Genomic DNA, 16534 nt, shown 5'->3' with positions numbered 1-16534 from the left:
GGGTTCCTTAGAAAAAAGGCCAATTCTAAGACAAGTTTAGGAAAGTACAAATAGGGACCAGAAGAAAGGCTAGCACACTAAAGCATTTGAGCCAAATCTAGCCAGCTACCTGTTTTTATGAGTAACTTCTTAATGGAACAGAGCCAACTTGTTATTTTACAATCTCTGACTGCCTTCCTGCTGTAAAGGCAGAGTCAAGTAACTGCAACAAAAACCATATGGTTTACAAAACTGAACAAATTTACTATCTGGCCACTCACAGAAATAAGTTTGCCAAACACTGGCCTGGATATCTGCTATTCCAGAGAATAAGAAAACATTCAAAAAAAAAAAAAAAAATATGGACTAGGACTAGCCAGACGCAGGTGGCTCACACCTGTACTCCTAGCTACTCAGGAGGCTGAGATCTGAGAATAGTGGTTCAAAACTAGCGCAGGCACTACAGACCGTGAGACTCTTATCTCCAATTAACCTCTAGAAAACTGAAAGGGACACTGTGGCTCAAGGGGTAGGGCAGTAGCCTTGAGCTGAAGAACTCAGGGACAGCACCCAGGCCCAGGGGTAGGTTGGTAGCCCTGAGCTAAAGAGCTCAGGAACAGGGCCCAGGCCCAGAGTCCAAGCCCTGTGACAGGAAAGAAAGAGAAAGAGAGAAAGAGAGAAATACAGACATGTCAATAGTTCATCCGAATTAATCAAAAAGGCAGCTACCAGCCAAACACATGACAATTTCAGTATCAAAATTCTAATTATAACTAAACAAAATAAGAAGCTACAGTTTTGGACCAGGAGATTGGCCTAGTGGTAGCATGCAGGAAGCCCTGGGTTTGATTCCTCAGTAATATACATATAGTGAAAAAGCCAGAAGTGGTGCTACGGCTCAAGTGGTAGAGCCTTGAAATAGGTCAAGGACAGTGCCCAGGCCCTGAGTTCAAGCCCCAGGACTAGCAAAGAAAAATAATAATAATAATAATAATAATAATAATAATAATGTATGGTGTTATACTAAAAATAGGCAAAGGAAAAAAACAGCAGTGGAGAGTCACAAATGACCAAAGTAAAACGTTACAAAGGGACACAGGGGCTGCCTTCTAAGTATAATGCACTAAGAAAATATGTCACTGTAAAAGATCAGTTGAATCCACCAAAATAACTGGTCTATAAACTAAAGGAAAAAAAAGTCAATGACAAAAACTGCCAAATTGAAGACTATCATGTAATTCAGAATTCAGGCTTTTCTTTGCATATCAGTGGTATGATTGAAAAATTTGAGTAAGATCTCAGATTGATTAACAGTATTACATATATAAATACTCATTTCCTGATTTTAATAATTGTACAATGTTCACAAAAGAAAATGGCTTTGTCTCAGGTTTCTGTAATTTACTTTCCAGAGCCCAAGGAAGGATGGGTAGTAAAAGGAATGTAAAACACTAACACCAGGGCATCTGGAGAGGGGTCCATAGTTAATTATTTGTGCCATTCCTGAATCTCTTCTGTAGGTGGGAAATTCTACATTTAAAAAAAAAAACTCTTTAATTACAGAATCATGTTTTACTGAATATTTTTCTTATGCCAAAGAATAGTCCCAACAACTGACAATAAAACAATTTTAAAACACCTCTATATGGAATACATGAATCAAAGTTCAAGTAATCAATTAAAGGGTATGTGAGCTACAAGCAAAATCCATCCTGTTTCATATAAGCCAAATAGATTTACTAGCTTCAAGCTCAAATTAAAGTGATCTCAAATAAGAGTTGGGACAGTAAGAATACAATCTCTTAGCAAGTCAGAAGTAACTTTACTCACTTATATTTTACAAAATAGTTTAAGGATTTAAAAGATCAAATGTTCTAAAAGGGACAACAACCCAACTCTTTTTGCAAACACAGTTGGTAGGTAAGACTCTTAAGAAAAGCTCTGAAAGAAATAAGTTATGGCTGGGCATAGTGGCTCACACCTGTAATCCGAGCTATTCAAGAGGCTAAGATCTGTAGATCAAGGTTCAAAGCCAGCCCACACTAAAGGAACCTAAGACTCTTATCTCCAGTTAACCTCTAGAAAACCAGAAGTAGGGCTTGGCTCAAGGATAGGGAGGTACCCTTGAGCTGAAGAGCTCAGGGACAATGCCCAGGCCCAGGGGTAGGGTGATAGCCTTGAACTGAAGAGCTCAGGAACAGCACCCAGGCTGAGTTCCAGTCCCATGATCCACAAAAAAAAAAAAGAAAGAAAGAAGGAAAAGAAAAGAAAGTTATAAAAAAAATATTGAGCACATTTTGAAATCATTTATTATTAATAGTTTTAGTAACTGAGTTGCTTCTAAAATTTGTCTCATTACTACATGCTAGGCCCTTTTCAAGCCCTGGCATAGATCACTAAGCAGTCATTAGTAACAAGGTCCTTGTTTTCATGTTGCTCACAATCTAGGGAGAGGAGACAATATAAACACATACACAGATAACATACCAATGAAATAGCAAGATAAGACAAGGACCAAATCTCTAGGAAATGCTTCCTTTGTGAAAATAATATGGAACTAGGTTTGGCAAGGAAAAATTGTGAAACAGAAGCTTTCTAGGCAGAGAGCATGGTAAGCAGGAAGAAACAAAGCAAGAATAATCTCTACACAGTCAAAGAACTAAAAAGGGGACAGGTGAAGTGGCTTAGTGAAAGGGTATACCTGTCTAGCATGCACAAATTCAATACTTGGCCCTAAATAAAAATTAAAAAACACAAAGCCACTACTACTTCATTAATACTCTTTATATAGTATTTAATAACAAAGAACCACCAATTTTTTTTTGTGCCAGTCCTGGCTTGAACTCAGGGCCTGAGCACTGTCCTTGGGCTTTCTCAAGGCTAGAACCACTTCCAGCTTTCTATGTATGTGGTACCAAGGAATTGAACCCGGGTCTTCGTGTGTGCTAGGCAAGCACTCTACCATTAGGCAAACTCCCAACCCTAAAGAACAACCAATTTTGTACTATGTGGTAACATCATAGTGACTATGAAAAGGTTCACATTGCACAGTGAGATTATGCACATGCTCATAAATAATGTCGAACATCTCTTTAAAACATTAGCAAAGGGCCCGGAGTTTGGCACCTGGCCGGACCTGGGCCAGGGGGTGCTGCTACAGCAGTGAAAATAAGGATTCAGACCAGGACGGAGAGGAGAAGCTGTTACTGGACCCTGGTAGCCCCCCACACACACACCAAACACCTCAATAGAGCTGAGCCTAACTACCACAGCCTGCCTTCTGCTCACACAGATCAACAGGCCCTGCTCTCCCCCATCCTCGCCAAGACAGCCAGCAACATCATCCATGTGTCTGCTGCAGCATGAGTACATGGACCAGGCAAGACCGTACAGTACCTGCTTGGCTGTACTAAGCAACAGCCTAACCCAATAAGAAGCTGCCACCACTACCATCTCTCACTGGCCAGCCCCACCAAGTGCTGGCCAGTGAGCCCATCCCCTTCTCTGACTTGCAGCAAGTCTCCAGGATAGCTGCTTATGCCTACAGTGCACTTTCTCAGATCCATGTGGATGCAAAAGAGGCTGGTTTGGGATCCCATGAAGAGAGGGTCCTTGGACAGCTCTTCTCTCTTCATCCCATCTCCACCTCGCCTCTCCTAGCCCCAAGCCTCACTGCGGCTTATACAGTACCCTAACCTGCTACTAATCATGGACAAGAATGTGGAGGAGCAGGAGAAGGCTTAAGAGGAGGAGGAGAGGAGGAGGAGAAGAGTGAGGCTAGAAGCCTGAGCAAGTGAGGTGGCGCAAGGAAGGGTAGAGCCGTGTGGGATTGGCCTTCAAAGCCCTGGCCAAGGTGAGGTGGGAGCCAAGCAAACAGGGCCTGGTAGGTCTTCAGTCATTGGGAAGGTAGAAATACCACTGTAAGAGTGAATACCAGAGGACCTAGGGGGGTCCCCTCACCCTTTCTCTTGGCCTCAGACTCATTCCTGTTCCTACCCTAACTTGGTGCTTAAAGGCACCTCATTAGGGTTTGTGACCAGATCTAGATGAGCTTAAATTTGAATAAGTTGAGTTTGTATTTCTAGTACCCTGGGTTTTACATGTTTGGTCTTTTTGGTTTTTGTTGGTCACCCTCGATAAAGGAAGTATTTCATTTATGTGCTGTTAAAAAAAGAAAAGAAAAGAAAAAAAAAGACAAACTTCAGCAAGGTACAGTAGTTCATGCCTGTAATCCTAGTTACTCAGGAGGCTGAGATCTGAGGATCAAGGTTCAAAGCCAGCTCAGATACTAAAGACCCTAAGACTCTTATCTCCAATTAACTAAAAAACTGGAAGTGGTGCTGTGGCTCAAGGGGTAGGGCAGTATCCTTGAGCTGAAGAGATCAGGGACTGCACCCAGGCCCAGAATTCAAGTCCCACAACCGACCAAAAAAAAAAAAAAAAAAGAAGGAAGGAAGGAAGGGAGGGAGGGAGGGAGGGAGGGAGGCAGGCAGGCAGGCAGGCAGGCAGGCAGGCAGGCAGGCAGGCAGGCAAGCAGGCAAACTTCAAGGGTGGGCCTGAACAGATCCAACATTCGGTGGCTGAATTTACTTTCTATGATAGAGTTAACCTAAGGCAAGGCTTAAATAAGAGGACATGATCACATGTTGATAAACTACTAATTTTCCCTGAGGAAAATAAGATTTGCCAGAATTAAGAACCATCACCTTCGCAGACATTAAAAAACACAATAGGCTTCTTCCTCCTCTATAACCCAGAGATTGCTTTGGCAAAGCGTTCCAGACTGTAAAATCTCACTGTCAATTTTCAGTCTTGATCTGACTTGACCTTGCTGTAGCACTTGACAACTACAATTTGACATTCCCTCTCTTCCTGCCAGCTAAGGCAATAATCCTGGAAATGCCTATGCATCTTCCAAAGTCCCTCCTAATAGCAAACAACTTCTGTCCCAGATAACAGTTCTAAAACACCAGGAATGAGTCCCTTCCAACAATCTGTAAATGCTTTGGAAATGCTGTGTCAGGAACTGTTATAACTTAGGATCTTTGGAAACATAAACCAAAAGTTGCAGGAGCACAGCTATAACAGGGAATTAACAATACAATTGAAAAGTAACTTTCTCACCAGCGCTATGTGAAATTACTATAGACATTAATGCTCCATACATTCTAATCTCCAAAGAGAGTCACAAAACTGATCCACATGGCCAATTTACTTTGGTAATTTGTAAAAATGTGACTTTTAGAATCTATAGACTAGCCAGGTGCCGGTGGCTGACACCTGTAATCCTAGCTACTCAGGAGGCTGAGATCTGAGGATCGTAGTCCAAAGCCAGCCCAAGCAGGAAAGTCTGAGACTCTTATCTCTAACTACCAAGAAATCAGAAATGGCACTGTGGCTCAACATAGTAAGGGCACTAGCCTTGAGCTGAGGAGCTCAGGGACAGTGCCCAGGCTCAGAAGTTGAAGCCCCACCACCACCACCACCACCAACAACAACAACAAAAAGAATCTATAGTCTACTAAACCAAATGATTAAAAGTTACAAGAACTGAAAGTAGTTTTCCCAAGGTTCATACCATTCCAAATGAACTGTCAGTGCTCAGGAAAACTTTTTTCAAAACTTTACACAAAAGATTAATATTGAGTTGGCTTCTGTGTTATTTTTTTAAACTCAGTTATATCATTATTTTGTCCTTGGAGAAAGGGTTGCTATAACAATGCCTACTACTTTCAGGACTGTAGCCACAAACATCTGAAATTTACTACCTACAGACTCTTCTTAGCCATATTCCTGCCTATAAACACAAAGTCTATGTCTTGTCTTAGACAATACTCCCAGAAGAAGGCATATCAATTCACAAACAGTTGCATCTCAAAGTAGCAGAGACAAATTCTGGTATATTCAAGGAATCTGGAAGAGTGCTGAAGACAAAATTTTAAACCACAAAAGAACTAAGACACAAAATCCAGACAACACATAGTGATATGTGGCAACATTTAATGACTCCTAAGCCAACATACTTATTTTAGATCTGGTCTATTAGCTAAACAACTCTATATGGTGGACCTAGAAGGCTCTATAAAGCCAACTCTGATTCTACTCCTCAGTTTTCCACAAACTTTAGGGTTTGCAGCTTTTTATAATTCTCTATTTCCTAGCTAAAAACCACGACTGACAGCTGAAAAGGACCCAACTTCCCCAGGGCACTGGAACTATAGTAGGGCACTGTTTAGCTCTTTTAAATGCTGTTGAGAATTTTGGTTTATGTTGAGCTTTAAATCGGTTTTGTAAGCACCCTGTAAGGTTTTCTTCTGTGAATGAGGAAAATCACTAACTTTGAATGGTAGTGGATAAAGCTGGCTCTTATGCCTGACTGTCTGGAATAGGGTAACAGTCAGCCAAATATCCCCTTCTTTAATAACCAGCCATATTGCCCTCATAGTGGCCAAGTTATCTGTACTACTTTATAATCATTCTGAGAACACTCTAGCTGCAATGGCCACTACAACTGAAGGCATGGCTCCTAATCCAAGAGTCCTTGCTCAAGTCACAACCTGTGCAGGTTTAACAATCTATACCAGCTTTGTAAGGCAGCATATGGGGCCAGGACAAGCCTCGGTAGATTATAAATGAGCCCACAGCTAATTCTCACTTAAGATGAGAGTGGAAAACACCTCTTAAGTAACTCACCAAGAAGTCAATAGCTGGTGCAGTGCAGAACTTATGACAGATCCTTACGTAAGGCCAGTGATCTTTATCATGCATGGGTAGTATTTTACAACTTCTCAGAATTAAGAAAAAAAATTAAAACCATCAAGAGCAAGTACTGGAGGCTTACACCTGAAATCCTAGCTACTCAGGAAGCTGAGATGTGAGGATCGCCATCAAAGAAGGCCAGGGAAGAAAAGTCCTGTGCGACTCTTATCTCCAATTAACCACTCAAAAACCAGGAGTTGCACTGTGGGCTCAAGTGGTAGAGCGCTAGCTAGCCTTGAGCACAAAGAGGCTCAGGAACAGGGCCCAAGTGAGTTCAAGCCCCACAACTGATCAAATAAATATAATTCACATAAAGACACAGTGTCAATTTCAGACTCAGTTTTTGACTAAAAATCTGCCAAGGCCTATCATATCCTTCTAAGGTGGCACTTATTACAAGTTAGCAAAATCTCTGATTGTTATCTTTTTTCTGAAGTTGCAATAATAAGACGACCTATGGGAGCAAGGAAAGAAGGTAGTACATGTCAATGCACTCTTTGACCAAACTCAAAGTGCTAACAATTACTTCAGAGAACTCTGGAAAAGATGTGTTTGCCAGAACACCATAGTAAAAAAGATTTGTATAAACTAATTAGAAGAATTTCATGAAGAATGGTGCAATTTTAACAGGAAGATGTTTTTCCTTATTATTTTTAACTTATCAAAAGTCTCTGAAGCCTACTTGCAACCTCATCTCTTAAATCCTTTGAGGTAGAAAGATTAATGAGCCCAATCCAGTCCAAGCAGTGTCAGAGCTAATTCTGCATTTGGTGGGCAGTTATGAGTTCAAGGACAGTGCCCCACCAACTAGAAATAAAAAAAAGCCCAAGAACTAGGCCTGAGCTCTGCCTACAAAACTACCCTCTGAATATTCCTCTAATTAGAACAGTGTAAGGCCACACAATGGCTCTAAATGGAACTAGATTCTGGATAGCTGAGGAAGTGAGATAGTAAGCTGACTGCTAAGACAATCAATAAATGATGTAGCATAAAGTATGCTGACTTCTTTGGAAAGAATTTTATGAACAGAGGATTTCTCATACAATGAACAATATAATCCTAATTACTAATAAATTAACTAAGGGTGCTACAGTAGAAAATAAGCTATCAATCAATCAATAAAACTTATGTGCAGGACTGCTAATGAAGAAAGAATTTTAAAAGACACCTTCCCTGAGTCATATGCATATAGCCAATGCAGAAAAAATACACACAAAAAGCTTAATCTGGCCAGATGCCCATAACACTTGTAATCCTAGCTATTCTGAAGGCTGGGAGCTAAGGATTGTGGTTCAAACACAGCAGGAAAGTCTATGAGACCTATCTTGAACTATATACCAAAAAAAGCAGAACTAGGGGCCAGGAATTTGGCCTAGTGGTAGAGTGCTTGCCTAGCATGCACAAAGACCTGGGCTTGATTCCTTGGTTACCACATACATAGAAAAAGTTGCAAGTGGTGCTGTGGCTCAAGTGATAGAGCTCTAGCCTTGAAGAAAGCCCAAAGACATCGCTCAGGCCCTGAGTTCAAGCCAAGACTAGCAAAAAACAAAAAAAAAAAAAAAAGGAACTAGAACTGTGGCTCAAGTGTAACAGCAAAAAGGGTAAAGGAGAGTGCGCCCAGGTTCTGAGTTCAAATCCCAGGAACAACCCAAAAAAAGAAAACTTATATTAAATCCAGATATTCCATAATTCAATCCAATCACCTGTGTCACTTACTTCCTATAGTCACATCCAATTTAGCCAAAAACACGTTACTATTCCATCCCTATGCACTGAAATGTACTCTTCCTTCCCTCAAATCTTTCACTGTCTTTATAGATACCTGCAAAACCTTACCTGTCTCTCAAAGTTCATCCTTGAAATCTTTTGTAACCTAAAAGGTCACATATAATATCCCACAATTCTTTTGAACTATTTTAGTTCTATACTAACAGGGAAAAGAAGTTTCACAACTTCTGCTCTTTTCTACTATTCCTGGAAACCATATAAACCTAAATTTGATTTGAAAATGAACCAACTTAACCAAAACAAACCAACTTTCTACTTTTTCTGTACCAAGCACTGACCATAATGCCAAATGCTACACCAATTAAGCTATGCCCTGCCCCCAGTGCATTCATTTTTATTTTAGAGATAGGATTTTAACTTCTCCACCTTTCTCTTTTATCTTCTTGCCTTCTTTCAACACCAACATTTTAATTTTTAGTGTGTGTCCCTTAATTAACCTTCAGACTCCTAATTTATTGTAGAGGAACTCTAGTTCTTTCCTTCTATATTACCTTATTTGGGGAATAATTGATGTTTCTAAGTGGCTCTTAATACTGTTATTATCTTCTTTGGTTTTGAATTTATTTCATTTTAGCTATATGCTTTCTCTCCTCTGAGCAGCAGTGAGAGAAAATTAATCTAATAAATGTTCATGCAGCTGGGTGCAATGCTCACACCTGTAATCCTAGCTACTCAGGAGGCTGAGATCTAAGGATCCAAGGTTCAAAGCCAGCCTGGGCACTAAAGGACCTGAGACTCTTATCTCCAAATAACCTCTAGAAAACCGGAAATAGGGCTTGGCTCAAGGGTAGGGCAGCAGCCTAGAGCTGAAAAGCTCAGGGACATGGTCCAGGCCCAGGGGTAGGGCAGTAGCCTTGAGCTCAAGGCCAGTACCCACGCCCAGTTCAAGCCCCATCACACACACACACACAAATAAAAATGTTCATGCAACATAAAAACACAATATGAGGGCTGGGAGTATGGCCCAGAGGTAAGTGTGCTTGCCTAGCATGCACAAAGACCAGGGTTCGATTCCTAGGTACCACACACATAGAAAAAAGCCAGAAACGGTGCTGTGGCTCAAGTGGTAGAGCTCTAGTCTGTGTAAGGACAGTGCCCAGGCCCCGAGTTCAAGGCCCAGTACTGGCAAAAATAAAATAAAAACACAACATAAAAAGGCATAGCTTGGGCTGGGAGTTTGGCCTAGTGGTAGAGTGCTTGCCTAGCATGCACAAAGACCCAGGTTCAATTCCTCGGTACCACATACATAGCAAAAAGCCGGAAGTGGTGCTGAGGCTCAAGTGGTAGAGTGCTAGCCTTGAGAAAGTCCAAGGACAGTGCTCATGCCCTAAGCCCAAGCCCAGGACTGGCAAAAAAATAAAGGCATAGCTTATGTTCATATCTAGGCATCAGTGGCACATGTCTATAATCCTAATCATTTAGAGAGCTGAGATCTTAGGACCAAGATTTAAAACTAGGAAAAGTGTGTGAGATTCTTATCTGCAATTAACCACCAAAAAGCCAGAAGTGGAAATGTGGATGAAGTGGGAGAGCACTAACTCCAATCAAAAAAGCTAAGGGAGGGCTGGGAGTTTGGCCTAGTGGTAGAGTGCTTGCCTAGCATGCACGAAGACCTGGGTTCGATTTCCTGGTACCATATATTTAGAAAAAGCCAGAAGTAGTGCTGAGGCTCAAGGGGTAGAGTTCTAGCCTTGAGAAAGTCCAAGGACAGTCCTTAGGCCCTGAGCTTAAGCCCAGGACTGGCAAAAAAAAAAAAAAAGGAAGGAAGGAACTAAAGCCAGTGTAGGTCTTCACACCTGTAATCCTATCTACTCAGGAGGACCAGATCTGAGAATCTCAGTTTTAAGTCAGCCCAGGCACGAAAATCTGTGAGATTCTTATCTCCAATTAATGACTAGAAAACCAGAAGTGGTGCTATGGCCCAATGGTACTAGCCTTGAGCAAAAAAAGAACACAAGGATAGCATCCAGGCCGTAAGTTCAAGTCCCATAGTCAACAAAGGAAGGAAGGAAGGGAGGAAAGATTGGAGAGATAGATGAAGATAAATTATTCAACACCTGAAAAAAATGTCAACACAGATGAGAAATCCAGCAAGGAAATTGAGATGGGGTTAAGGGGTGGAGGCACGGGAAAACAATGGAAATGTTGGAAATTTTAAAAAAAAAAAAAAAACTTCAATAATCAAATTTTTGAAAAGTAATAGCATGATCAGTAGAGTAGATCAAGTAAACAAAGACTACCAGGCCAGAAGATAGGACTAAGGAAATACAACATTCAGTAATAAAGAAAAAAACACACTTTGTTTATTAATACAACTATTTTTTTAAGAGACAGCCCTTCCTGGCAGATACAGACTGAAAATGGAAGGATGGAAGGATGGAAAGGACATAACAGTAAATGGAAGCCAAATACCAGCAATAGTAGCCATGCTCATATATGACAGACTTCAGTCCAATTTAGTGAGAATAAAGATGACCATTTTTTTAAGATAAGAACATTACTTATTAAGAAGGGGAACACTTCAGCCGGGAGTTTGGCCTAGTGGTAGAGTGCTTGCCTAGCATGCACGAAGACACGGGTTCAATTCCTCGGTACCACATACATAGAAAAAAAGCCAGAAATAGTGCTGAGGCTCAAGTGGTAGAGCTCTAGCCTTGAGAAAGTCCAAGGATAGTGCTCAGGCCTTGAGCTCAAGACCAGGACTAGCAAAAAAAAAAAAAAAAAAAAAAAGAAGGGGAACACTTTATCAAGAAGACCATAATTTTGGAACTGGTGCTGTGGCTCAAATGGTAGAGCACTACACTAGCCTTAAGCTGAAGAGCTCAGGGACAGTGCCCAGTCCCAGAGTTCAAGTCCCATGAATGACAAAAAAAATCATAATTTTAAATTCATATGTACCAAATGTTTGTATACTTAATATTATAAAACAAATACTACTGGACATAAAATAGTAATAGGATCTGAATGACTTCAATACTCTCATTTCATCAAGAAATAAGAAAGCAACAAAACATTTTTTAAGAGGTCTTAAGAATTTGTATATCTTCATATGGTCGATGAAGCCTACTGAAGTTGTCTTAGGAAGAAGGAAGAATGATAGATGGTGTGAGACTGACTGGAACATATTATAAACATGTATGGAAATGTAACAGTGAAATTCTCCTCTGTATAACTAATGCTGTATATCCTCATAAATGTATCTTTGGTGGAATCACACAAAATGAATCTTAAAAAAGAAAAACTAGTCTAGTTTATCTGTTTCAATACAAACACTGAACATCAAAGACAGATAAGCTCACTCTCCTCCCACACACACACATTCCTACAATAAATAAAGCACAGATACTGGTTGCTGAGTAACTTGGTTTTGATCTCTCCTGACAGGATGCCTGCTACATAGACTGAACTCAGGAAATGTCAATCAAATAACATGCACAAGAGTTTTATGCATGCATGTAGCAACAACTAATTCTACTTAAACTGTTGTGTTTCAACTGCAGAAGTGAACCATCTCTAAGAGGCAAAGCCCCTGCTAATAGTCTCAGTGGCAAAAATGCCACAGTGGCCTTAAAGATTTAAATAAAACAAAATGTCAACTCATAGGTAGAAACAGGAGAGAGGAACTGGAAGAGAGTAAGGGCACAGAAGACACTGCAAATGTACTTGGCTCATGTGATTATTATCCCTCTGCACATCATCTTTATAATAACAGTAAAATAAATTCTTTAAAAAAGGAAGAAAATGTCACATGAAACTATTTCTAAACCCTAAAGAATGTAAGGAAATTAGTGGTGCTACTTAGAGGCTCACACCTGTAATCCTAGCAACTCAGGAGGCTGAGGTCTGACAATGACAGTTTAAAGCCAACCCAGGCAATAATCTATGGTCCTTGAGCAAAAGAGCTAAGAGACAGCACTCAGACAACCAGTTCAAGCCCTAATTCAGGTAAACACCAAAAAACAACCTAATTTAGCCCTTCCAAATCCCTCCAGTGTAAGTACAGATTGTATCTATACTCGAGGAAAAAATCAAGTCTCATTTAATCCATAAAGGTATCCCTGAAACCCTGGTCCATAATGACTTCTCTGCCTTCTGTCCTATTACAGTGCTTAATATCTACCACACAATTTGCATTTTAACTTAGGTCACCTTGTTGCTTTCCTGATGATGTAGAGTGTGCTGTCTTTCACTTCTTCTGTATCCTTTTTGGTGCATTTAACAATATAGACACATAATACTTACTGAACTGAAATTATACAGTGGGATACAGTAGGATAGCACTCACCTGTAATCCCAGGTAAAGCTAAGGTGGAACTCCTATCTTAGGCTCGCATGGGTTACTGAGCAAGTTTGAACCCAGCTTGGAATATCGGGAGATATATATATATATATATATATATATATATATATATATATATAATTATTACTATTATATGTTGAGACCTGCTTCAAAAGAAAAATAACTACCATAGTCTTTGAACAATGGGTTTTGGTATATAAACTCTTCCGTTTTATTTCCAAATGTCATTTCCAGATGCATGTTCCCACTCGGTGTCATCAAGTTGAATGCCTTCCTCATCTGGTTACAGAACGCCTCAGGTTGTCCCAATGCCGCTGCACCAACCCCGGGGTAGGGTTTGCAGTGCCACCCTACCCCAGCCCAACACATGCTCTGGAAGTCTTTCCCGACACCGACGGCCGGTCTCCGGGAGGCCGGTCTCGGGGAGGCCGGCGGGGTCCTCGCCACGCCGCACGCCCGTGTGGAAAGGGAGGCCCCCGGAAGCGGGGCGGTCCGAACGTGCACGATTAAATGGGCCCCCGCGGTGCCGGGTGCCTGGTGCCGGGTGCCGGCGGCCGGGCGCGCAGGGCGCCGGGGCCGCGCAGGGCACCGAGCGCGCAAACGTCAAGCGCTGCGCGGGGGCGGCCGCCGTCCACCAACTCGGGCTGCCGTGCCTGCCGGGCCCGGGTCGGGAGCTGCCCTCCAGGCTCCAACGCCGGGCAGAGCCTCCAGGGCGACCCCGCCGGGCCCGGCGTCAGGAGCAGCCCCGAGAGGCCGGGCCGCAGGGGGCGTGAGGTGGGCAGCGGCGCCCCCGGGGGAGACGCCAGGGACGGGACGGGCACGGCCGGCCCGGACCGCCGCCGCGGAGCCCCCGGGAGGACGCACCGGGGGGGGGGGGTCGGGGCCGAGGGGACGGGCGCGGGGGAGGGGCGGAGGAGGCCTCACCGTCGCTCTCGGAGGCCGGCGCCGGCGCCGCGGACCCTCAGTTGCTAAGGAGAATGCGCTTCCGGGTCACGGGCGCGCGTCCTGGCGAGCGACGGTGGCCGGGTGGAGTCAAGAGCGCTGCGTGCGGGGCGTGTGCGCGGCTCCCAGGTGCTGAGCGGCCGCCGCGGCCTCGCCGGCTCCGTCAGCGTCGGGCGGACTTCGCGTCCCCGACACGCAAGTTTTCCTCACCCACCTGGTTTGTCCACCTGCTCAGAGTCAGGTGCCGGGCTGGAATGCTGGCTGCGGGTTGGCACAGCGACCCGCGGGGTCCCGCACGCGAGGAAGAGCCCAGGACGCCGCGGAGCTTGCACTGGACATGGCCCTTCCAGGCCCGAGTGGGACCGCGGTGGTGGAAAGGGCAGAACGCAGGTGGGTGTGGATGTGAAACCGCGGAAAGCGTAGATCCAGAGGAAGGAATGCCGGCAAGGGACAGGCCACCCTTTTCAAACGTTGCAGAGGTCAAGTGACTGGGGGTGACCAGAGAAAAATCAAAATTCAGGGGCCAGGAGTTTCGTACAGTGCCTGCCCCGCCTGCACGAATCCCAGGGTTCGAGTCCTCGGTGCCACATACACAGAAAAAGCCGGAAGTGGTGCTGTGACTCAAGTGGTAGAGCTCTAGTCTTGAGAAAACCCAAGGACAGTGCCAGGCCCTGAGTTCAAGCCCCAGGGCAAAGAAGAAGAAGATGATGAAGAAGGAGGAGGAGGAAGAGGAGAAAAAAATTCAGAGTGCAATGTCAGCATAAAAGGTAGAAGAAAGAAGAAGAGAACAAGAGAAAAAATTCAAAATGCAATGTCAGCATGAAAGGTGGTTTGAATATGTACGGTAGATGACAACTACCACATACTCACATGAATCCAGAAAAAAAAAATCATTCAGTCGTTCCTGAGTTTCTGAATGTTTCAAAGAGCACTGCTATGCCAAAAGCAGATCCAGTATTCCCCTTCTAATAAACTGATAGGTCTTTGAAAATGGAAATTTCTTAACATTTTCGGTGTTTAAGAAATAAATTAATCCAATGAGCCTTTTGTTTTTAAATTTATCTAAGATCTTCCCAAAACCCTCAGCCAAACAATGATATAGTCAAAACTTGTCTGTTCAAACTGTAAGATAAGCAATGCCCAGCTGGGGCAAAAAGCAAAGGAGGGCAGGCATCTAGGGATTCAGAAGGTAGTAGAAGGACCAATAGGACAGAAATAGGGAGACCTAGAAAAGGCAGAGAACAAAGACTTAAAACAATGCAATGTGGAATTTCAAGACTAAACAGGAATAGAAGAGCAAGGACCAACACAAAGAAAGCAGATTCCACAGTCGTCACACCAAAATTCATCAGGCACATTATATCTGCTGTCTTGACCAGACTTTGGGAGAATGTGGTATGAAGGCTACAGGGCTGGGGTGAACATATCTCAGTGCTGTCTAGGTAGAATGAGCCCTACTTCCTCATATGGGCTGAAGGACAGACACCACACACTCTGCATGTTCCTCTTAGGACAAGTATTACCACTAATCTCTCAAAAAGAAAAATAATTTTTCTCTTCAAGACGGCATTGATCTGTCTGCTGATAGCGTTGACCAGCTATCTATGGAAGTAGACCAAGAAATGTGAGCTTCGGCTGAAGATTTTAGAAACACAAAGTATTGGTCAAGGGGGCTTATGAGCAACCTGGTTTTTTGAAAGCTGGCAAATCCAAACTCAGGGGACAAGCTTATTCAGTGGCTGATGTAGGTCTATTTCCTGCTCATAGTTCTCACATGGCAGTACAGGGAGAATTTTCTAGTCTCTTATAAGGGAACTAATCCCTTTACTTGGCTGTCATGACCTGACCACTTACCAAAGACCTCACCTCCTACTGTCAACACACTGAGTGTTAAGATTCAACATAAGGGGCCTGGACATAGCCTAGTGATTAAGTACTTGACCAGCATGCAGTAAGCCTTGTGTTCAATTCCTCAGTACCACATATTCAGAAAATGGTGCTGTGGCTCAAGTGACAGAGCGCTATCCTTGAGCAAGAAGTGTCCAAGGACAGTGCCCAGGCCCTGAATTCAAGCAAGCCCTGAGGAGTAGCAAAAAAAAAAAAAAAAAGATTCAATATAAGAATTAGGAATGGAAATACATACATCTGGTCTATGGCAGAGACTTAGGTGTAATACCAGCAAAGTAGGATCTAAAAAATTGTGGTCATAATTTAGAGAAAGGAAACTAAATCGTTTGGGAACAATATAGAAAAGGGAAGGCCTAAATATATAGAATTGATCAAGTATAAATTGCATAGTGTTTGCAGCCTTGAATGTGCTATCTGTTCTAAAAGATTGTGCTGTTTAAGGGCCAACACAATTCATTAGGCTCTACTCGGTTGGACTTGTAGGAAAGTTCAATGGTGCCTCAAGAGATGGAGGTTTATTATTGCCATAAAAGGCATATTTTCAAAGAACTGCAGAACGTTACAGATGAATGTTGCATTTCAGAGTGATATACTGTGTTTGGCTTTCGTCTCTAGATGGTGGTTGGCCAAGTTAATGATGCTTTCACATGCTGTCGGCCCCCAAGACAGAATATGATTAGGACCAGAATTAGTGGACCTGTTGGTATGTGAAGAGAGCCATCTTTCCAGAAACACACCAGTTCAGAAATGAGAGGGATTGTGTCTGTCTTATGCACTCTGCTCAACTGTAACAAAGTACCACAGACACTTAAACTTTCTCACGGTTCCAGAGGATAGGAACTCAACATCAAGGCACTG

At 42.9% G+C, this 16534-nt stretch overlaps 1 protein-coding gene across 2 annotated transcripts in view; it reads right to left on the bottom strand.

Moving 5' to 3' along the window:
• Dis3l2 (DIS3 like 3'-5' exoribonuclease 2) overlaps positions 1-13810 on the bottom strand; it is a 297816-nt gene extending 284006 nt beyond the window's left edge. For both annotated transcript variants that reach the window (XR_016539161.1, XM_090355040.1), the window contains exon 1: positions 13751-13810. The gene's annotated coding sequence lies outside the window, so the exon portion shown is untranslated. The remainder of the gene's footprint in view (positions 1-13750) is intronic.
• Between the last annotated feature and the right edge of the window lie 2724 nt (positions 13811-16534).

This window comes from Megascapheus bottae, chromosome 21, assembly GCF_031878675.1.
Source record: "Megascapheus bottae isolate mThoBot1 chromosome 21, mThoBot2.hap1, whole genome shotgun sequence".
Lineage (NCBI taxonomy): Eukaryota > Metazoa > Chordata > Mammalia > Rodentia > Geomyidae > Megascapheus > Megascapheus bottae.
Note: the sequence above shows the minus strand (reverse complement) of the source record. Positions and strands in the feature narration are given on the sequence as shown.